Here is a 24,654-nt window from a genome sequence, read left to right as displayed (position 1 = left end):
GGTACAGCAGAATAACGGCATTGATGATTATTTGAATCTCCCGCAGGATGATCTGACAGCAGCCTCTCTGATAAGGAAAGTAACTCGTTAAAGCCCAAAAATAGAAATCTACAGGCATAATTCATCCTGAGCTACCAACTTGTTAGTTGGAGCCGAGCTCTCCCGTAGTTTGCACCCTGACTACAATCTCGACCATCGAATTCCCGCAACAGGAAATAACATTACTCTTTAATCATGGATTTGTTTTTCTGCTGCCGAAATGTTTTTTGGTGTTGGTGAATTATTAAATAAACTTGACGCCACTTAATTTCGGGTTAAATGCGTTGTAACGCGCGTTACTGGGATTGAACGGGTATAATATTTGCTACTGATTTTTTTTTATAATGCATGATATTAATGCGTTACAGCGAAAAAGCAACACATTACTGTAATTGCGTTACTTTTGTAACGCGTTATTCCCAACACTGGTAACTAGTAACTGAAACTGTCAGATAAATGTAGTAAAGTAAAAAGTAGGGGAGACTGGGGGCAATTGTAACATATTTTACATTTTCCTTAATAACTCACAAACTACTTGAGATACACTAGTCATCTTTTGATACAAGAAACATACATATGTGCACTAATTAATAATACAATTGATATAGTTTCACTTATAAGAACAAAAGTAAAACTATTTAATTAAATGCAAGAAGTCAGAGTGTTACAATTGCCCCCTTGGCGGCAAAACAGTGTGTGGGGGCAATTGTAACACTGAAAAATAAGTCATATCTCAAGTAAAAGCCTAGGCTACCTCAAAGTAATTACTTTACAGCTAATAATGTTACATAAGAGTTTTTAAATGGTTCAAATTATTTTAGATGTCAGGCTCTCTCTGTTCTAACTTAATAAAATTGCTTTTTACAAGTGAACTAGTCATTTTCTTTGGTTTTGCTGGGTCTTATACCATCAACTACTTTAAGTCCACTAAACAGACAAACTGACAATGAAAGGAACTTTACTTTTGCAGACTTAGGCCTGTATAATATTCACACTTTCTGTTAAACACATATAAAACACACTATTTTATACAAAGAATGTTGGCCTATGTTAATTGGTGATTTGTTTATACTAGAACAAATCCATTTATTTTAATACACCCTTTTTTAATATGGTTTTACATTTACAAAACAAACCGACAAGCTGCTTACACTGGGGGCAATTGGCATGTGGCTTGGGGGCAATTGTAACACAGTGTTAGAATTGCCCCCGAAATTGCAGCCATGATAAAACCTTGTATGCCCGCCAGCCACAACTATATAAGCATAGTTTGTTAGTGTTAATTGTTAATCAATAACCTAGAGATAAAATGTATGCAAGTTTAGATTTGCAGTCATCTAAACTTTAGACACCAGAAGAAAAATACTGCAAATCCAAAAAGTTACTTTCATACCTCAAAATCAGTATTTTGTTTAAAACTTCTGCTGAGGTGAAATGATCCTGCTCCTTTTCCACAGGCAGAGAGAGAATCCTATTGAGCATGTGCAGATTAAGCGTCATCACTCTAGCTTGTTTCTGATTGGAGAAATTTAGTGTGTCACAGTTGCCCCCGGTCTCCCCTACCATATATCCCTCTGCAGTTGAAGTAGTCTATAGGCTATTGGCATGAAAAGAAAATACAGTACAGGAATTTCAAATTTGTACATTATATTTACATTACATTTACTCATTTGGCAGATGCTTTTATCCAAAGCGAATTACATTTGAGGAGCAACTCGCAAGTGACAATAAATACTAGTAAGAGCTATTCGCAGGTACTGCATGGGGTAAGTACTAAGGAAAAAAGTAAGAGTTACTAATAGTACTACAAATAGTGTACTGGAGTCCAGTATTTGAGTAAATGTACTTAGTTACTGTCCACTGGTCCAGTAGACTGCAAGTGGCTCTTTAGAGATTGTTCAGTGAAACAGAATAAATTCCCGGGTTCACTGCCGTCGGATAATTCAAGAAATTCACAGGAGCGGAAGGACAAGGTTTCCCTCTCACAGAATCACAAAAAGAGGAAGGACTTTCTCTGTCTCTGAGAGGCAAATTATCATCATCACTACAGACATCTAAGTTTTCACTGGAGTATTTTGAAAGAATTGTTCAACTGGATTATGCATCAGAGTTGTTACACAAACCAGAAATTGACAAAATTGGATTTTAACAACTGTAGTAATTGGAAGTTGGATTTTCCATCATTGTGGTAACAGTACTGAGGACCTTGTACCTGTACCATGCTGTACTTCCAAGTGGTGATTTTGGCAGCTACGGTGATGCTGGTTTACTACTGTGAGTTCACCGACACTTTTAGTCCGACGCAACAGGGCTTCATCTGCAGAGACCCAGCTTTAACTAAGCCGGATCCTGGACCTGAACAGGACAGCCGCATCCAGCCCGTAATTCTGTACTCTGTGGTGGGAGCACTGCCTGTTGTACTGGTGAGTCTAACTGTGATTTAAACACCAGCATCAGAAGGTACAGGTTTCTTTGTTGTGATGAAGATATTGAGACTTGCAGTCACAAAGAGTCGTACATGAAATGATCCATGCTTACAAGCAGCTGGTGCAACAAAGACAAATAGAAAATACTGTTTATAAATATATAGTGTTTTGAGAAAATGTTTATTTTGACATGCAAATTACATCAGTAAAAGAGTTGTATGAAAAATATGCATCATAGCATTCATCCTCAAAACTGCTTCATTAGATATAGTTTATTTCTGTTTGCCATTTACATGATTGCTTTTGTATTACGGTATATTGTCTGCTATGACACAGATAGTTACATATAAAATAAAACAGGAAATTAAAAATTACAGCGCAGTGTAAGTTATAATCTACAGCCTTAAATTTGATTTAATTAAAGACAGTGGTAAAAAGAAGTCTTGAGTCTTGAATTAAAAGAACTGAGAGGTTCAGCAGACCTGCAGTTTTCTGGGAGTTTGTTCCAGATATATGGAGCATAAAAACCTGAACGCTGCTTCTCCAGGTTTAGTTTTTACTCTGGGGACAGAAAGCAGACCTGATCCTAGACCACCTGAGAGGTCTGGATGGTTCATAACGTAGCAGAAGATCAGAAATGTATTTGGGCCATAAACCGTTCTGTGCTTTATAAACCAACAGCAGGATTTTGAAATCAATTATCTTACAAACTTAATGTCACTGTACAACTTGTTGTAATGTGACAAATAAACCTACCTACTACCCAGTGCCGGACTGGGACAAAAAATCGGCCCTGGCATTTTTGGCCCAGGCAGCCCACAAAAATCGGTCAGACACCCCTCACCAACACACCACCCTTCCATGTAAGGGCTCAGATTATGCGTGTGATGAAACACTTAGCCCATGAGACGTAACATTGCACAAGATTGGGACCATGACAACAAGACAAGAATATGGGTAAGAAGAAGCCATACTGGAATGCAGAACTTAAAAACCTTTGGAACGATAAAAGCGAATTTTTAAAACGTAAAATCCATTGACCAGAAGGCAACTTAAAGATCAATACACACGAACTCAGATTATTTTGATAAGAGGATACGGTTCCATAAAAGGCAATTTAGAAGAGGACAAGCATTACAGTTGGATCGATTTAAAAAGTAACAACCCACAACAATTTTGGAAAGAAATAAACAAACTGGGTCCTAAGAAATTGAAAAAAATTCCAATGGAAATTATAATGGGAATGGTGACACGGAAAACAAAAAGGAAATAGTAATTGGAAAATGGGGCAAAGATGCCTCAGGTTTATTCTCAGGAAATTATATTCCACCAGGTTTTGATGGTGCACGTTTAAATAACAACAATAATAATAATAATAATTCGTGTTAAGTTAAATGTAAGTCTGAGATGATTATGGATACACCAGATTATTGCCCAAATATATTTTGAATCATGAAATTACTATGGAAGAGGTTATAAGGGCCATTGATAATGCAAAATTGAAGAAAGCATCCGGTATAGAGGGGACCCCAAATGAAGCTTTAAAATCTCCACAGCTCTTAGAGATCTTATTTTATCTTTTTAAGACATGCTTTTACCATGGTATAATCCCGTCAACATGGCGTAAATCCATTATTAAACCAGTTCCAAAGTCATCAAAAATTATCCCAGAATACCCCTGAATTATAGGGGCATTAGTATTCTTAGTACAGTTCAGAAGGAAACGAGCATGCATCGATCATATATATTCTGTAGCAACTATTATTAGAGTTAGAATCACTGAAAGTAAATCCACCATTGTATGTTTTATTAACTTTCAAAAAGCCTTTGACTGGATTAATAGAGAGCTGCTTGCTTTTAAACTAATTGAAGCAGCAGTGGATGGAAAATTCTACAAAACAATACAAGCCATGGCTAGTGTTGAGATTATTTACTGATTGTTTGATACACCTTTTGGAGTAAAACAAGGTGATATACTCTCTCCAACCCTTTTTGCTTCATTTGTGGTGTTTCAAGTGGCGATTAGCCATAAATCAAAGTAAAACACATAATGCATTTTAGAAAGACAGGCACAGAAAGAAGTACAAATATATTTAGCTTTGGCTCAGTCACTCTGGATTATGTTAATGCATATAAATGTGGGGGGTTTTCTTGATGAATTCTTGACCTACGAGGCTGGTATTAAATCTCTCGTTGATTCTGGCGGGAGAGCTCTAGGATCAGTTATTAATAATCTGATAAGTATGTAAGATTCTACATTTACTCGACTTTATGATGCATGTGTTTTTCCTATACTGAACTATGCTGCAGGGGTGTGGGGCTTGAAAGAATCCAGAACGGTAGAGACCATACAGATTTGCTCCGATTCTAGCACTTCAGGGAGATATGGTCTGGATACCAGCAGCTGTACAGAGAAAATGGGAAATGATATGACTGTGGAACCGTCTAACCAGAATGGCAGAGAACAGAGTAAATAAGAGAGTATTTAGGGGGAGTAAAGCTCACAGGTCTCCATGGGTAAAGGAGATTTATTCTATTTTTGGGGAGGTGGATATGTTGTATATCTACAGGAACAATTTAAGTTGTAATGTGAACTCGCTTAAACACAAGTTGTTATTGAAATTTGAAGAAAAATGTTTTGAAAATGTTTTATTAAAGACAAAATTAAGGACATATATGCATATCAAACAGAACCTTAGTCTACAATTATATGTTACATCTCGTTTATCTAAAACCCAGAGATCCTTGGTTGCACAGCTGAGATCTGGGATTTTGCCTCTGGCCATTGAGGTTGGGCGATTCAAAAATATTCCAGAGGAAAACCGATTGTGTGTGCTATGTGACCTGGTGAAGTGGAAAGTGAATCTCATTTCCTCTTGTATTGTACACATTATGATGATCTAAGAGAATCTTTGTTTCTGGATGTTACACAGCAAATCTCAAAAATTAGTATGCTTGTTTAACTACGATGTATTTAAGTTTGCAAACTTTGTCTCAAAGGCTTGGAAAAGAAGGCAAGCTAGTTAGTTTAACTAGATTTAATTTTGTTCTGTGTAGTGTTTTGGGTTTATGAGGGTGGTTATCTGAGTGAATGTGAATGCATCTGTGTATGAACACATACATGCATGTATCTGAATACACATGTACCATTTATTGTTATTCCACTTTTAATCCTTGTTTCTATTTGGTTACCACTGTATATGATGTACTCTGGATCTGGCTATCTTGTATATTATTATTTTTTCTGTATATTAATGTTGGTGTCTTGTAAGCCCATGCGGGCTGGGCGTAATCATACGCATGACATAATAATAAAGCTTCATTCATTCATTCATATGTTTCAATAGGCCTACTAATTAGGGGGTAAAAGTCTTGATAGGGGGTTCAGATTTTAAGCCTTTAACATTTAATTTCCCGCATTTTGGGGACATTTTCTGCACCAGGGAAGAACAAAATTCAGGTGGCAGGTGACAATTCAGAATATAAAAATATAATAGAATATAATGCAGTAATCGGTAGCTTATTATTGTTTTCCCTCTTTCTCTCTGTTCCTCTCTCTCTCACCCCCAGCCGGTCGAGGCAGATGGCCGCCCTCCCTTAGCCATGGTTCTGCTCGAGGTTTCTGCCTCTTAAAGGAAGTTTTTCCTTGCCTCTGTCGCCTAGTGCTGCTCTTGGTGGGAATTGTTGGGTTTCCGTAAATAACATCACAGAGTACGGTCTAGACCTGCTCTTTTATGAAAAGCGCAGAGATAACTGTTGCTGTGATTTGGCGCTATATAAATAAAATTGAATTGAAATTGTTTTTAGCCTAAGTAACTTTTTTTTGGACAACAAATATATTTATATTGCAGGCTTACTGTGCAAATAAACCTTTCTGAAATCATTTTTATTTGTTAATTAATATTTCTTGGTGCATGTTTTTTTTTTTTTTTTTCAGAACGTTTTTAACAAATGCTTTTAGAAAGTGGTGGGTAGCCTACATGTCCCCAGGGTCCCCAGTGTTAATGACCCTCCCTCCCTGCTCCCTCCCAGGTAGAGCTACTCCATGCTTACCACTTCACCTCCACTTCACCTCCACTCTCCTCCCTCGGCCCTGTCACTTTGTCCCTCTGCATCGCTGTCTCACGCCTCCTCCTCTGTCTGGCAGGGGCCACGGCTCTCCTTTACTCCTTCAAGTGCCTGTAAATGCTCTACGTCGGGTACTGCAGCTGATGTTGAAGCTACTGCAGCCCCGGTATCAAACACATCGGTTGTCTTCGCGCATTTGGCGGCAGCCGTCTGAAGAGAGCAGAGGGGGTGGGGGCTAGTAAGAGATGTGATTGGACCAACCCAATGTCAGTATTGAAAATTACCCAGTGGACCACTGTTCATGCTTTAGGGGCTGATTGTTTATATAAATAAATAATTTACGTTACACCGGCCCCAAAGGTGCGTTGATTACCGGTCCGGCCCTGCTACTACATTCATGTGCTTTGCGATTAGCAAAAGAACATTTTTTAGATACAAATTGTAAACCGCATTAATCTATATTTTTTATATTAACAATGGATCAAATGACTGTGTACTGTGAAAGGGATAATAATAAAGAAGATTCATCCTGGATTCGGAGAGAGAAAACCCCTCCCTGAAGATCTCAAACTACGCAAGGGTTCATATAAGGAGTTCTGCCAGTTTGGTCAGAAACATGGACACCAGTAGCCCACTGGAGGTCAATTGCAGGGATCGCAGTGCTGCTCTTGTTCCTCTCATGTACCGTCCCTTCTTCTGCTATCTCCTCCATGCTCTTGCTAACTCTTACACTGCAGACCCTCTTGAGACAGAGGACCTGGACTTCCATTGCAACCTGAATGGGCTGCAGGTCATGCTTCCGGTAGTGAAGGGGCACTAGCAAACACAAAACTAGAGAACAATCAGTCAAGGAGGATAAGGAGAGAGGGATGTCTTGGTGTTACCTGTCCAGTGCACCTGTTGTCACCTTCATTTGCACAAAAACAGGTGATTCCCAACCGCTTCCCGATTCCTTCCTAACTGGACAGATTGATCTCCCAGAAGTTTAACTGACTTGATGTTATTCTTTGAGGATTAAGTGTTCCCTTATTATTATTTTTTTTAGCAGTGTATTTAGAAAGCCTCTTCCTAATCCTAAACTAATCTTATTTCATCATTCTGTTTTGCAGATTTCAGGTGTAGAGCTGTTTATCTTCCTCCTTCACTACAAGTCAAACAACCTGTACGACCAAGAGAAGGTTCTTATCATGGGGACTGCTGCTACGTGAACCCCATGGTGCGCAGGACCTTTCGTTTCCTTGGTAATGTAAATGCAAATACTGCATTAAACTGTACTTATTAGGGCCCGAGCACGACCGTGCGAGGTCCCTATTGAATCTGCTCGGATTATATTTAGGGCCCGAGCACGACCGTGCGAGGTCCCTATTGAATTGCTCGGATTATTTTTTTTTTTTTTTTTTTTTTTTTTTTTTTTTTTTTCTGCAAAGTAGGCCCAAATGACATGGCCTAAACATACTCGAAAACTCACCAAAATTTGCAAACATGTCAGAACCGGTGAAAAATTTCGTATTCTACAAGTTTCGCACATGGGCGTGGCAAAATGACTCGCTAGCGCCACCTTGAAAATTGGAAATGATTAGCCCCTCGTTCACGTTCAACCTACATGTACGAAATTTTCTGGGGACATGTATCGTATCAAGACGCACAAAAAAGCCTCAAGAACCCATAGCCTAAAGTCAACAGGAAGTCGGCCATTTTGAATTTTATGGCCATTTTTGGATGATTTACACACTTCGTACTTTAACGAACTCCTCCTAGGGATTTAGTCGGATCGACCTCAAATTTCTGCTGTGCCTTCTAAAGGCATTGACGATGAAAAGTTGTGCTATTTGCGAGTTTTCGTCAATGGGCGTGTCCGTGGCGTCGATGATTCGCAATGAAACAGGAAGTTGTTGTAACTTCAGTGTACATGCTCACATCTGGACCAAACTGTACATGTAGGATGAGAGTCCCGCCCTGAACACATGTACATGCCGACATTCACCCACAGTCATAGCGCCACCTGCTGGCAACAGAAAGTGACCTTTAACGAAGCAGCCCCCGCCGCACGTTTCACCTACGTGCACGAATTTTCTGTGGTACGTGTATCTTGTCCAGACGCACAAAAAAGCCTCTTGGAGCCATAGCCTAAACAACAGGAAGTCGGCCATTTTGAATTTTACGTCAAATTTTGGATGATTTACACACTTCGTACTTTAACGAACTCCTCCTAGGGATTTAGTCCGACCGACCTCAAATTTGTGCTGTGCCTTCTAAAGGCATTGAAGATGAAAAGTTGTGCTATTTGCAAGTTTTCGTCAATGGGCGTGTCCGTGGCGTGGCGTCAAAGATCAGCTCTTCGCCATGACACGGAAGTTGTCGTAACTTCAGTGTACATGCTCACATCTGGACCAAACTGTACATGTAGGATGAGAGTCCCGCCCTGAACACATGTACATGCTGACATTCACCCACAGTCATAGCGCCACCTGCTGGCAACAGGAAGTGACTTTTAACGAAGCAGCCCCCGCCGCACGTTTCACCTACGTGCACGAATTTTCTGTGGTACGTGTATCTTGTCCAGACGCACAAAAAAGTCTCTTGGAGCCATAGCCTAAACCCAACAGGAAGTCGGCCATTTTGAATTTTACGTCAAATTTTGGATGATTTACACACTTCGTACTTTAACGAACTCCTCCTAGGGATTAGTCCGACCGACCTCAAATTTGTGCTGTGCCTTCTAAAGGCATTGAAGATGAAAAGTTGTGCTATTTGCAAGTTTTCGTCAATGGGCGTGTCCGTGGCGTGGCGTCAAAGATCAGCTCTTCGCCATGACACGGAAGTTGTCGTAACTTCAGTGTACATGCTCACATCTGGACCAAACTGTACATGTAGGATGAGAGTCCCGCCCTGAACACATGTACATGCTGACATTCACAGACAGTCATAGCGCCACCTGCTGGCAACAGGAAGTGACTTTTAACGAAGCAGCCCCCGCCGCACGTTTTACCTACGTGCACGAATTTTCTGTGGTACGTGTATCTTGTCCAGACGCACAAAAAAGCCTTTGGAGCGATGCCCTAAAATCAACAGGAAGTCGGCCATTTTGAATTTTACGTCAAATTTTGGATGATTTACACACTTCGTACTTTAACGAACTCCTCCTAGGGATTTAGTCCGACCGACTTCAAATTTGTGCTGTGCCTTCTAAAGGCATTGAAGATGAAAAGTTGTGCTATTTGCGAGTTTTCGTCAATGGGTGTGTCCGTGGCGTGGCGTCACAGATCAAGTCTTCGCCATGACACAGGAAGTTGTTGTAACTTCAGTGTACATGCTACATCTGAACCAAACTTTACGTGCTTGATAACTCTCCCACCCCGCTATGGAGGACCGATCCTGACACAGTCAGAAATAAATACAGAAATAAATAAATGCTCAATAAATAAATAAGCTTCCAATTAAATACACAAAAAAATAAAGTAAATAAATAAATGTTGGTATTAATTAAATTATACAAGGAGACATAAATGTATATATTTTAATTAGTGCCTTTACTTATTCACCTTTGTTATAATTACCTTATTTATTTATTCTCCCTTATAATCTTCAACTTTATTTATTACTAATTTTTTTAATATATTTATTTATGTGTGTGTTTTAATATTTTTGTCTGTTTTATTCTTCCTTTGTATTTTTTACCTTATTTATTTTCACCCATGGTATTTATTTCTGCCTGTCCTTTTTAAATTTCTGTATGCATTTCTGACTCATTATGCAAATGAGGAGGGGCTGTGTCTCAAGGGGTCATCTTCTCTGCTATTGGTGGACCAGTCAGACAGGAGAGCTCTAGGCCTACTCTGCCTGCAGACATCAACGATCTTGCCCCTCACACAGTCAGATGGCTTCCTTCAGTGCGCTGAGGTGTTTAACAACTCTGAAGACACTACCAGCCATGTCTTCCTTCTCTTTTCACGTAGACGCTCCGACAGACAGTGCTTTCAGTTTGCTGCATGCATGGACACAGAACTGCGGTACAGCACACAGTAACGATGAAATGTGTGCTGTTATCACATTCTTCCTCTGTATGTACACATAAACAACAAGGCAGGGAAATATAAAAGGAATTTATTTTATTGTTTGGGTACATTATTGTTCAGAGTACATGCTCACATCTGAACCAAACTTTGCGTGCTTGATAACTCTCTGACCCCCAGACATCTACACGTCAATACCGATTTATATTCATAGCGGCAAGTGCTATGTAGCTCCACATAGGGGACACAGGAAGTGACATATAGCACCTTCATGCGGCGACATAACCGCGTAGGAAATTCACAGCCGCACCGGCAGAGCTCCAGAATATGCAACTCGGCCGGCTCACACGCGGACGCGCTTACAAGTGCGAGGGCCCGCCCAACGCTGCTTGCAGCTTTAATTTTTTTTTTTTTTTTTTTTTTTTTTTTTTTTTTTTTTTTCTGCAAAGTAGGCCCAAATGACATGGCCTAAACATACTCGAAAACTCACCAAAATTTGCAAACATGTCAGAACCGGTGAAAAATTTCGTATTCTACAAGTTTCGCACATGGGCGTGGCAAAATGACTCGCTAGCGCCACCTTGAAAATTGGAAATGATTAGCCCCTCGTTCACGTTCAACCTACATGTACGAAATTTTCTGGGGACATGTATCGTATCAAGACGCACAAAAAAGCCTCAAGAACCCATAGCCTAAAGTCAACAGGAAGTCGGCCATTTTGAATTTTATGGCCATTTTTGGATGATTTACACACTTCGTACTTTAACGAACTCCTCCTAGGGATTTAGTCGGATCGACCTCAAATTTCTGCTGTGCCTTCTAAAGGCATTGACGATGAAAAGTTGTGCTATTTGCGAGTTTTCGTCAATGGGCGTGTCCGTGGCGTCGATGATTCGCAATGAAACAGGAAGTTGTTGTAACTTCAGTGTACATGCTCACATCTGGACCAAACTGTACATGTAGGATGAGAGTCCCGCCCTGAACACATGTACATGCCGACATTCACCCACAGTCATAGCGCCACCTGCTGGCAACAGAAAGTGACCTTTAACGAAGCAGCCCCCGCCGCACGTTTCACCTACGTGCACGAATTTTCTGTGGTACGTGTATCTGTCCAGACGCACAAAAAAGCCTCTTGGAGCCATAGCCTAAAATCAACAGGAAGTCGGCCATTTTGAATTTTACGTCAAATTTTGGATGATTTACACACTTCGTACTTTAACGAACTCCTCCTAGGGATTTAGTCCGACCGACCTCAAATTTGTGCTGTGCCTTCTAAAGGCATTGAAGATGAAAAGTTGTGCTATTTGCAAGTTTTCGTCAATGGGCGTGTCCGTGGCGTGGCGTCAAAGATCAGCTCTTCGCCATGACACGGAAGTTGTCGTAACTTCAGTGTACATGCTCACATCTGGACCAAACTGTACATGTAGGATGAGAGTCCCGCCCTGAACACATGTACATGCTGACATTCACAGACAGTCATAGCGCCACCTGCTGGCAACAGGAAGTGACTTTTAACGAAGCAGCCCCCGCCGCACGTTTTACCTACGTGCACGAATTTTCTGTGGTACGTGTATCTTGTCCAGACGCACAAAAAAGCCTCTTGGAGCGATGCCCTAAAATCAACAGGAAGTCGGCCATTTTGAATTTTACGTCAAATTTTGGATGATTTACACACTTCGTACTTTAACGAACTCCTCCTAGGGATTTAGTCCGACCGACCTCAAATTTGTGCTGTGCCTTCTAAAGGCATTGAAGATGAAAAGTTGTGCTATTTGCAAGTTTTCGTCAATGGGCGTGTCCGTGACGTGGCGTCAAAGATCAGCTCTTCGCCATGACACGGAAGTTGTCGTAACTTCAGTGTACATGCTCACATCTGGACCAAACTGTACATGTAGGATGAGAGTCCCGCCCTGAACACATGTACATGCTCACATTCACAGACAGTCATAGCGCCACCTACTGGCAACAGGAAGTGACTTTTAACGAAGCAGCCCCCGCCGCACGTTTTACCTACGTGCACGAATTTTCTGTGGTACGTGTATCTTGTCCAGACGCACAAAAAAGCCTCTTGGAGCGATGCCCTAAAATCAACAGGAAGTCGGCCATTTTGAATTTTACGTCAAATTTTGGATGATTTACACACTTCGTACTTTAACGAACTCCTCCTAGGGATTTAGTCCGACCGACTTCAAATTTGTGCTGTGCCTTCTAAAGGCATTGAAGATGAAAAGTTGTGCTATTTGCGAGTTTTCGTCAATGGGTGTGTCCGTGGCGTGGCGTCAGAGATCAAGTCTTCGCCATGACACAGGAAGTTGTTGTAACTTCAGTGTACATGCTCACATCTGAACCAAACTTTACGTGCTTGATAACTCTCCCACCCCGCTATGGAGGACCGATCCTGACACAGTCAGAAATAAATACAGAAATAAATAAATGCTCAATAAATAAATAAGCATCCAATTAAATACACAAAAAAATAAAGTAAATAAATAAATGTAGGTAGTAATTAAATTATACAAGGAGACATAAATGTTTATATTTTAATTAGTGTCTTTACTTATTCACCTTTGTTATAATTACCTTATTTATTTATTCAACTTTATTTATTACTAATTTTTTAATGTATTTATTTATGTGTGTGTTTTAATATTTTTGTCTGTTTTATTCTTCCTTTGTATTTATTTACCTTATTTATTTTCACCCATGGTATTTATTTCTGCCTGTCTTTTTAAATTTTTTATGCATTTCTGCCTCATTATGCAAATGAGGAGGGGCTGTGTCTCAAGGGGTCATCTTCTCTGCTATTGGTGGACCAGTCAGACAGGAGAGCTCTTACTCTGCCTGCAGACATCAACGATCTTGCCCCTCACACAGTCAGATGGCTTCCTTCAGTGCGCTGAGGTGTTTAACAACTCTGAAGACAATACTACCAGCAATGTCTTCCTTCTCTTTTCACGTAGACGCTCTGACAGACAGTGCTTTCAGTTTGCTGCATGCATGGACACAGAACTGCGGTATAGGGAGAAGCACACGGTCAGCTGGCTGCAGCTAAATCTGGAGTGCACTCGTATTCAATTCTGTATGGTAAATTCAGTTTTAACGGAGCAGAGCGAGTTGACAGGCAGAGTTAGAGACTTTTTCTGTCCGTTTCTCTCTTTACAAAAATGCATGTTGCAGTCAGAGTCTTCTCTGAAGAGGGAAATGAAGTCTCAGTAGTACCCGATGAGAGCACCACATACAACACAATTTATCAAATTACACAACGGATATACAGTATGAAAATAAGATTGATTGGATTATACTCACAGGAAGTATAAAACCTGTTACATGCGTAACACAGTAATGTCAGGGAAATTACTTTACTTAGAATTAAGTACTGCAGTTGTACATTTGAAATACCTTCCTAACTTTCTGATAGGAAGCCTTCTTGAGGTGGTATAAAACATTTCTTCTTATATTCTGATTTGAGTTGTGGACAACTATGACCACATGAATTAAAAAATTAAACATTTCACTGCCCAAGTCAGCTATAACACAAGTCTTGTTCATCAGACTACATGCTGTGGACAGATTTTGTCCCAGGATTTATTATGCATTTCTTCTTCTTCGTTGCATGATTTAGAATAATAAGGTGAGAAATGGGTCTATTCTGAATTCATCCTGCACTGCAGCAGCTAATAAAGTCCATTTAATCCCAAAAACGCTTTTCTTTTAGGCAGGCTGGAGCAGAAAACAACTCACCTTTCTCAAGTTGTACAGTAATGTCACATGTGTATGAAGGTGGATCAAACCAGCTAATCTTAAATGTCAAAGTAGAGAGGAGCCTAGTAGGCCTATTTATTTTCATTCATTATACAATATGAATAAGCTATGCAGACAGTTGTAAAGAAAGAACATCTTTTTCTTCTGTTCTCTACTTGTTATAGTTACACAGTATTAGGGGTGTGGGCTGTATTAAAAGTATCCACTGTTCTCCCATGCTCTAACACACAGTAACGATGAAATGTGTGCTGTTCTCACATTCTTCCTCTGTATGTACACATAAACAACAAGGCAGGGAAATATAAAAGGAATTTATTTTATTGTTTGGGTACATTATTGTTCAGTGTACATGCTCACATCTGAAACAAACTTTACGTGCTTGATAACTCTCCCACCCCGCAGACATCTACACGTCAATACCGATTTATATTCATAGCGGCAAGTGCTATGTAGCTCCACATAGGGGACACAGGAAGTGACATATAACACCTTCATGCGGCGTCATAACCGCGTAGCAAATTCACAGCCGCACCGGCAGAGCTCCAGAATATGCAACTCGGCCGGCTCACACGCGGACGCGCTTATAAGTGCGAGGGCCCGCCCAACGCTGCTTGCAGCTTTAATATTAGTATTTTATCCATAATTTAATTGCTTTGGTGTTCTAGATACTATACTGTGAGCACCAGACACTATCTCGTGTGCACCAGAAACCTTCTCGTGAGCACCACATAGTATCTTGTGAGCACCAGAAACTTTGTCGTGGGCACCAGATACCTTCTCGTGGGCGCCAGATACCTTCTCATGAGCGCCAGATACCTTCTCGTGGGCGCCAGATACCTTCTCATGAGCGCCAGATACCTTCTCGTGGGCACCAGACACTTATCTCGTTGGCACCAGACACTTATCTCGTGGGCTCCAGATACTTATCTTGTGGGCTCCAGATACTTATCTCGTGGGCACCAGACACTTATCTCGTGGGCTCCAGATACTTATCTTGTGGGCTCCAGATACTTATCTCGTGGGCACCAGACACTTATCTCGTGGGCTCCAGATACTTATCTTGTGGGCTCCAGATACTTATCTCGTGGGCACCAGACACTTATCTCGTGGGCACCAGACACTTATCTCGTGGGCACCAGATACTTATCTTGTGGGCTCCAGATACTTATCTTGTGGGCTCCAGATACTTATCTCGTGGGCACCAGACACTTATCTCGTGGGCTCCAGATACTTATCTCGTTGGCACCAGACACTATCTCGTGGGCTCCAGATACTTATCTTGTGGGCACCAGATACCTTCTCGTGGGCATGGGAAACGTGATTTCCTTGTCTTTTCTTTTGCCCATGTCCCATTAGGGGCTCAGCAGTATTTTTATATTGCAGTGTTGCTACTTTTACTTAAGTAAAGGATCTGAATACTTCCTCCACCACTGTGTTGATGGTATTGATTTATTTCAATTGCATTTTTAACTAAAGTTGATCTCTTCTGTCTTAATATGTGTGAATGTCAACATGCTGCTTTTAAATGCACATCTAATCTTTGTATCTCTATAGGTGTTTACGTCTTCGGTCTGTTTGCAACAGACATCTTTGTCAATGCAGGTCAGCTGGTCACAGGAAGACTGGCTCCCCACTTCCTGTCTGTTTGCCAGCCCAATTACACTGCCCTCGGATGCCAGGACGCGGCATACTATGTGAGCCAATCAGATGCTTGCACCGGTGACCCTGATGACATCATGAGAGCCAGAAAGAGTTTCCCCTCCAAAGAGGCTGCACTGAGTCTGTACACAGCTGTTTACCTGGCAGTGAGTGGCTCTGTCTACTCTAAATGTGTAGAGATCAGCATAAATTAAACGTTAAACGGTTAAAATAAACGGTTTATCTCTGCTAAAGAAAGTGTGAGCCCTACCTTAACAGATAACTCTAGTGTCACACAAAGAAATAAATCTTTCTTTTCAGATGTATGTCATGTGCTGTATCGGTTCCAGTGGGGGTCGTCTGACTGGCCCCCTCCTCAGTCTCTCAATGGTCAGTCTGGCTGTGCTAACAGGCATCAACAGAGTGGCCGAGTACCGAAACCACTGCACTGATGTGATTGCAGGACAAGCCATTGGGGGAGCTATTGCTGTTTTTCTGGTCAGTTATTATTCATCTTATGCCACTTTTCCATTGGATGGTACCAGCTCAACTCGCCTCGACTCGCTTTGGTGCCCCGTCCTCCGTTTTCCATCGCAATGTAGCCGGTCGTCAAAGCGACAACGCATGAGTATAATGAAGAGGTCCAGGATTCGAGTTTATGTTTTAAATTCATTAACAAACTTGATAATCATAAAGTTCTTAAAATAACATGGACCACAAAAAAAGGAAAAAAAGAAACAACCATAAAACGCAGAAGTTTGGCAAGTCTGGGGCGATGATCAGGTCTGTCTGTTTTGGAGAGGAGACGGCCGCGGTGGTAAATCGGCTCCATGTAGAATCCTCTGGAACAAAGAAGAAATCCTAAACTAAAAACAAACTGAGCTAGGGCAGCAGTGTTTTTACATCACCTTTTGGTATTGCCTCAGCTTGCTTGGAACCTTGACAGAGGTGATACAAAAAAAAGGTACCAGGTACTTTTTCTCCAAAACCAAAAAAAGGCGACTCGAGCTGGTACCATACGGTGGAAAAGAGGCTTTAGAGCTGTATTTGCACATATGCACACATCTAATGATATATGAGACTTTTCAGTGGTTTATTATTATTATTATTATTATTATTGGTACGTGCGGAGGGAGGTGGGGGGGTATTTTCACGACAAAAAAACCCGTTTCAAAACATCCCCCCTCTGTTTCTTTACAAATCGCACCCTGTTATAGCCTCATAAACAGATAACATACACAAAAAGAGGATCCATATTAGGATTTGTAAGTACAGCATGGGTGGTTCCGCCTGAGAGAGAGAGATTGAGAGGAGAGAGAGGGAAAAAGGTGTGTGAGTAGCCATTTCCTGTGAACTAACTATTAATAACAACATTTTTAATTTTTAATTAAATTTGCAAAGGAAAGTTTCAACTCAGGTTTTTATTTCATGAAAAATTCCACCAAAAAATAATTGTTGTACTTTTTACACTATTACACCACCATTTTTCCTGTTGCGCACCTCCTAGAGGCTGCTCACGCACCCCCCACACTTTGGGAAAAGAAAAGCCTATATTTGGGACTTTGCTGTGTTTCACTATATAGCCTCTTGCTTTCTGCTTTGTTCAGTCATAATCTATCTCATGTTGTGCCAGTTCTTTGCCTGCCTGTTAGCTTGCCTGTTTGTTCACTTTTGATTCCTCCAGGATATATGTTTCACACTCGATCATCTCACTGGATTATTGCCTTTGTTGGAATGTTTAGTGTGGACTTTCCTGGACTTTGCCTGTAAGAAGCCACCTTTGCTTGACCTCCTGTTTAGTTTATTTAGACATCTAACTAACTACAGTCAACAGTCTAATGGAATGTTTGTTCTTAGTGATTAAAATTTTTAATTGCGATTAATCGCATGATTATGCACAAAATTGAATAATGAATTCTAAAGTAGTGTATTGTGCACTTTTAATTTAAATGTACTGCTATATACACAGAAGTGCAATAACATTTGCAAACACTTTAAACAAATAAGGTGCCTTTTACCAGCAGTTTTCCCTTTGCACAGTAGCAATAAAATATTTATATAAATCTGTTTTCTTTTTTTCTGAACAGGGATCAGCAGAAACATTTTTCTTTTATCAGGGAGCAGCATAAAAAGTGTATGTTCAGAGGCAAGTGTCCCTGTTAGAGTGAGGTGAAGTGGTCGAGCACAGCGAGCGCGTTCCCGTGAAACTGTCACGGTTGTGCTCACCTCACGCACAAGCCCGGCCGCTGACAAAGTTGAATGGTCTGGACTTTTTTGTACGCGCCGCGCAGCACAAATCATTGCAAGAGAGACCGATCCTCGCTTTTTGTGAGTTTCCAGAATCTATTACTGTTTACTAAATATCAGGACATCAGCAGGAGGGAATTCACACGGCAGAGCGTTCCCTCCAAAACTAGATGAAGGCCTGTCAGGTAAAGTTATGTAGCCCATAATTTTAACTTAAGTTAAATAGGCTACAGCCATTGCCATGGTTACTATCCATAGAGCGCCTGCTGTTTCCTCGCGGAGCGCTTGTCCTTGTCTCCTGTTCAACGGTGTAAAGAGCGACCCCACAGGGCCAAGCGACTAGGCTACGTTGTGATTTCAAGAACGTTCCTAAGACCAACATCTTCCCCAATACTAATCAGCATGCAGTGTGTAGCTATCTATGGCGTTTGATCGCTTGTCTGGCTTTTGTTTATCTACTTCTCCCACACGTTGTCTGCTGAAGCCTCCCTCCGCTGCTTGTTTGGGTCCTGTGACCCAGGGTTTGACTGTATGTGTATTCAGAGCCAGTGAGCAACGGACTTACAAAATAATAATAATAAAAATAAAATAAAATAATTGGCGGCGTTAATTAATTAATGCGTTAACGTGCCCAGCCCTATTTTTTTATGACCTTTACATATAATTTGCCATGAAATAATATGGTAAACCTAGATATACTACAACCGGTACTGTAAACAAGAAGTCAGAATTACAGCTGTATTGTCCAGAAAACAGAAAATCAACAAATCTGTCAAAGAAATAAAAAGCAATCAATACCTAAAGTCTTTAACATTTCAGTAACCCATGAATTTACCGATGAGCCAGACTGTGCAGACTGCACTCTTCGTCAGATTCAGTGCCTTGTCTGGACTCTATTTACAGTATTTATTGAAAATAAATAACTTTACCTCACATTTGTCACATTTTAAGCTGTGGTGTATAACATATGTGCATTTGACCATTACAGTTTAACATAATGCTCTGTAGCTGGGGACAGTGAACCCTCCTATAGAACTTGACCCCTGACTCAGAGCTGGACAGAGGCACAGTGAACCCTTAAGGGGAAGTAATGATTGATGGGTGTGCAAAGAGTGAACCCTACTATGAAATTTGACCTCTGACCCAGTGGTAGGGGGAGTAGAGGTTAGTGTGTATGAAGGGACTGTGCCCTTATATGGTATTTAGCAGAGACCTAAACATGTCCTATATAAGCTGTGTTCGATGTACAGAGAGACAGAGTGGCCATCGGGCTGGGTCACTCTCCAAGCTGCTGCAGAGCTTGTAATTGATGCTGAACTCCTTGATGTAATAAACTTTTATAATCAAGAACAGTGTCAAGCGGATTTCTTCTCAACACATCACGCAGCATTATCGTTCGGACACCACAAAGCTTTTTCAAACTGACCCCTTTTCAGAGAGTCAGACCATCATTCTGCCACCGACAGCATCCTTAATGGAAAACTGGTCTAATGCACTAACTTGCTGCAGGACACATACACAAGGCACACAAGTTGTTGTTGCTTGAATGAATTTGAATTCGTGTTTTGTGTAACAAATCATGTACGACAGTCTTGGCTGGGACAAAAAGATGGGTCACAAAAACAATCTAAACAATAATGATGAAGCTCTGTCTCCCTCCAGTCACAATACCTCCGCTAAAACAGCTCTCTGTGTTTGGCTTACTCTTTTGTCTACAAAAAACCTTTTTTGGTCGTGCAAACAGTTGATTTGTCTGGAAGAAATAATTCCAAATGATTAAAATGACTGTATAGGACTGTGTCTTCTTCTTTCTCTCTTTCCAGGTGGTGTTTGTGGTTCAGTATTTCAGAAAGAGACCTGTGATTTCTCATAGTCCGTCAGATGCAGGCACAGCTAACACCGATGAGGCTTCACCCCACATGAATCACAACATGGAAGCCAGTGACAGTTACATTGTTTCACAGGTGAAGCATACATTTTACACATGTAGATTTTCATTTTCTCAAATAACACATGTAAAGGCCAATTTATACTTCTGCGTCAAATCTATGCCATCAGTACGCAGTAGCCTAGGCCAGCAGTATAACGTAATTGTGATTCCATCTATCTGCCACCGCTTATGTGGGGTCGGGTCGCTGGGCAGCAGCTCCAGCAGGGGATCCCTAACCTCCTTTCCTGAGCCACATTAACCAGCTATGATCCCAAGGTGTTCCCAGGCCAGTGTGGAGATCCAGGGCCTTTCCGAAACTGCTTCCTACTCCCTCTCCCTATCTACTTCCACTCCATTTGCGCATTCATGCGGCGGGTCCGCCACATTGAGTGCCATCCGAAATCAACGAGGGCGGAGTCGTAGTGGGTTGTTAAACCCTCCAATGCTGAGTGAGCACCGATGCCAGCTTGTTGAAGTTGTGTAACAAAAATAGAATAGAAAAATAGTTATGTCTTTATACATTTTAAATGTTTTGAATTCTTCAGACTATATAATGCTTCAATATAATGTTTGATTTATTTTGAAATGTTGTATTTGTGAATGTAATATTTTCATATAAGATAAAGAGGTTCAAATATATAGTCTATATATATATATATATATATATATATATATATATATATTAGACTTTTACAAAAACTATCAACCTTTTCATAAAATAATATAATATTTGTTTTTCGTAAATATCTAAAGTCATAGTCCTAAAGAAATAAAATAATTTGTTTCATGAAAAAACACAAAATGAATGACAAATGGTTTCAGTTTCGTTATTGCAAAACACACATTTCCTCAACATCAATCCTGAATGTTAACACAACTGTTGTTTATTTGATACACATATTAGCAGTGAGTGCAGCAGTAACGTGAGATCCTATTAACGCTAGGGAGAGGGTAGTTCATCTGAAAGTTTGCCGCTGTATTTAAACCCTATGCGGGTTAGGGAGCTCGATTTAGCTGTGAGGGCGACTCCGACCAGAATTCAGTCCGTGTCGGAGTGGAAGTGGCGAGGGTCTAGTTTCGGAAAGGCCCCTAATCTCTCCACCTAGTCCTGGGTCTTCCTCAAGGGCACCTCCCAGCTGGATGTGAGCTCTTTTCATCGCAACGGTGCAGTAGAGCAAATGCAATACTGCCCTACCTGCTCCGATTCTCCAGCCAATCTACCACTCTATTGTCCCCTTACTCGTGAACAAGACCCTGATAGTTGTGAGTGGTGCCCCAAAAACCACATTCCTGCATACAGAGGCGTACAGAAACACAACTTTATGCAATCGCAAACTTGCAGTCTTTGATCAGCATCACGGACAGCAGCCAAAGAGCTAAATCTTACAGCCTGCCCTCGACTCAAACCTGCCGTCTCAGACTGTCAACCAGCTGAAATGGCTTTAGCCAGCTTGAAGTAACAAATCAACACAAAGTAGCTGACACAGTATGTCAACACCCACAGAGCAAACAACAAAAGCACAGCAACTCATTATGCCAACAAGTGTTGTAGTCCAGACCGCCCAAACCGAGACCATGTCAAGACCAAGACCAGAGTTTATCGAGACCGAGACTTTTAGGGGCTGAGAGCAGTGGAGACCAAGACCGAGGGAGGGCGAGACAGAGTCAAGACCAAGACCAGTTCCCTGCATTGCATGGCACGCAATAAAATGTGGAACGAGATCATAGGTACTTCTCAAAGTGATCTGAAAGATCCACATTCCCATTAAAACGTTAATGGTAACACATGTTTAATTAGGGTTATTGGTTGCATTTGAAGCAATATGTTTTACTTCCAATCAAAGTTAGGATGTTAACAAATCAGACAATGCAAAAGCAATTTATTGATATTCCCAAAGTTATGGTCTTGACTGGTCTTGAAATAAAATCCCGAGTCCTCAATGTCCGAGACCGAGACAAGACTGAAAAAATGTGGTCTGAAGACCAAGACCGGTCTCGAGTACTACAACACTAATGCCAACACAGTATGAATAAATAATGGCATCTGATCACGATCCATGTGGTAATTGTCACTTGTCCCTCCCGGGCCCTTGTACCCATCTGGCTCCCGCTGCACCAGTTGCACCATCGGTACTTACGCCTTACTTACTTTTTGTGTTTCAGTAATTTCACTAAAAGCAACTGTTGTTCAACATCGATTAGCTCCAACTCCACCATGATCCGCTCAGTTTCATTCGCAATTGTTTGTAGCATAGCCTACACCAACAGTGGACAAACACAAGAAACTTTACTTGGATTAATAACTGTAATATTATTATTGTTTGTAAATAGTAATCCCTTACACGACTAGTTACTGGGAAAAGTAATAATATTACAGTAACGTGTTACTGCTCACGACAGTGTAGGCTAAATGCGACACAGAGGTACAAATTGGCCTTAATACTGTAAAAGCATTTAAGTAAAGGGAGTGTCTTGACAATTATGAAGTAGTACTTAATATACAATGAAAAAAATTATAAACGCAACACTTTTGTTTTTGTCCCCATTCATCATGAGCTGAACTCAAAGATCTAAGACTTTCTCTATGTACACAAAAGGCCTATTTCTCTCAAATATTGTTCACAAATCTGTCAAAATCTGTGTTAGTGAGCACTTCTCCTTTGCCGATCCACCTCACAGGCGTGGCATATCAAGATGCATGGGGATTGCACAGGTGGGCCTTAGGCTGGCCAGAATAAAAGGCCTTAGGCTGGCCACAATAAAAGGCCACTCCAAAATGTGCAGTTTCATTGTATTGGAGGGGGTCCAGAAACCAGTCAGTATCTGGTGTGACCACCATTTGCCTCACACAGTGCAAGACATCTCCTTCACATAGAGTTGATCAGGTTGTTGATTGTGGCCTGTGGAGTGTTGGTCCACTCCTCTTCAATGGCTGTGCGAAGTTGCAGTCAGGTCGAGACCCAGATGAGGACAGCGAGCATGCAGATGAGCTTCCCTGAGACGGTTCCTGACAGTTTGTGCAGAAATCCTTTGGTTATGCAAACCGATTGTTGCAGCAGCTGTCCAGGTGGCTGATCTCAGACAATCTTAGAGGTGAAGATGCTGGATGTGGAGGTCCTGGGCTGGTGTGGTTACACATGGTCTCTGAAATGCCTTTGAAGACGGCTCATGGTAGAGAAATGAACATTCAATTCACGGGAAACAGCTCTGGTGGACATTCCTGCAGTCAGCGTGCCAACTGCACGATCTGTCAAAACTTGTGACATCTGTGGCACTGTGCTTTCGGAGTGGCCTTTTATTGTGGCCAGCCTAAGACCTTTTATTGTGGCCAGCCTAAGACCTTTTATTCTGGCCAGCCCAAGGCACAACTGTGCAACACCCATGCTGTCCGATCAGCATCTTGATATGCCACACCTGTGAGGTGGATGGATTATCTCGGCAAAGGAGAAGTGCTCACTAACAATGATAATTGATAACAACTAATAATTTCGACAGATTTGTGAACAATATTTGAGAGAAATAGGCCTTTTGTGTACATAGGGAAAGTCTTAGATCTTTGAGTTCAGCTCATGATGAATGCGTTTATAATTTTGTTCAGTGTAAATATTGAAACCAAAAAAATGCACCACGGAAACATTTCAGTTGTCAGAACAACTCAAAAAATGAAGAAATCAATATTCTGGAGTCTTTTACACACAATATTTTTCCTTTCTGCTCCTATAGAGCCCTGGAGTCTTCACCGAAATCACATGACTATGACTCCCCACCCCACTACGTGACCATGGGGAAATGGAAGGCACCTACTCTACGTCTCAATCGGGCCATCTGAAACCTTAATCCTGACTACTCAATATAATTATTGCAAACAAGCGGCCACTACGTGCATCTGCTTTTCACACTGTGTGCTGCCAAAACAGTTTAGCTTGACCTGCTACTTTTATTTACAAAACAGGATGAGGGTGCTGTTCTAGTGTTCAGTTAAAAAATGCAAAAGAAGAAAAATATATGCAGTATTAAAAAAATCGTTTGTATCTGTGTCTAGTGGTCACAGTTTCCCCCCAGCCGTCTGCAAGTCCAGGCAATAGCAAAGTGTAAGACAGGGTCATCTCAAGCAACAATATTTATTCAAACAGCTGAACACATCTATCTTTCTGCAAAATCTTAAAACAGGAGGCCCTTACGGTCATCTCATTATAGTTGTTTTATTGCAAAAGTCCCAGTGTAGTTGTTTTGGTTACATAAAGCTTTATTTTGTAATTAAGTTACATGTCTTTTTTTAGTTTGTTCAATTCCCCACTGTGTCACATCCACCAATGTGTCCCTGAGTAAGACACTTAACCCCTAGTTGCTCCAGAGGCATATGACCTCTGACATATATGGCAATTGTAAGTTGCTTTGGATAAATCCTGAGCTAAATGAATAAATATAAATATCAATAGTTAGGATACACCCTTATTACCTGATTACTTAAAGACATCCTAAAACATAGATGTGTTGTTGTGATCCTGTTCAGGTATAATCTATTACT

At 41.0% G+C, this 24,654-nt stretch overlaps 1 pseudogene; it reads left to right on the top strand.

Moving 5' to 3' along the window:
• Window positions 1-2,258: 2,258 nt before the first annotated feature.
• On the top strand, window positions 2,259-20,549 carry LOC119901608 (annotated as a pseudogene).
• The last annotated feature ends 4,105 nt before the right edge of the window (window positions 20,550-24,654 follow it).

The sequence above is a fragment of the Micropterus salmoides genome, unplaced genomic scaffold (assembly GCF_014851395.1).
Source record: "Micropterus salmoides isolate LMB-PRFRI ecotype aquatic unplaced genomic scaffold, ASM1485139v1 Ms_hic_scaffold_14, whole genome shotgun sequence".
NCBI classification, from domain to species: Eukaryota; Metazoa; Chordata; class Actinopteri; order Centrarchiformes; family Centrarchidae; genus Micropterus; species Micropterus salmoides.
The sequence above is the reverse complement of the archived record's forward strand: the minus strand, read 5'-3'. Positions and strand labels throughout refer to the sequence as shown.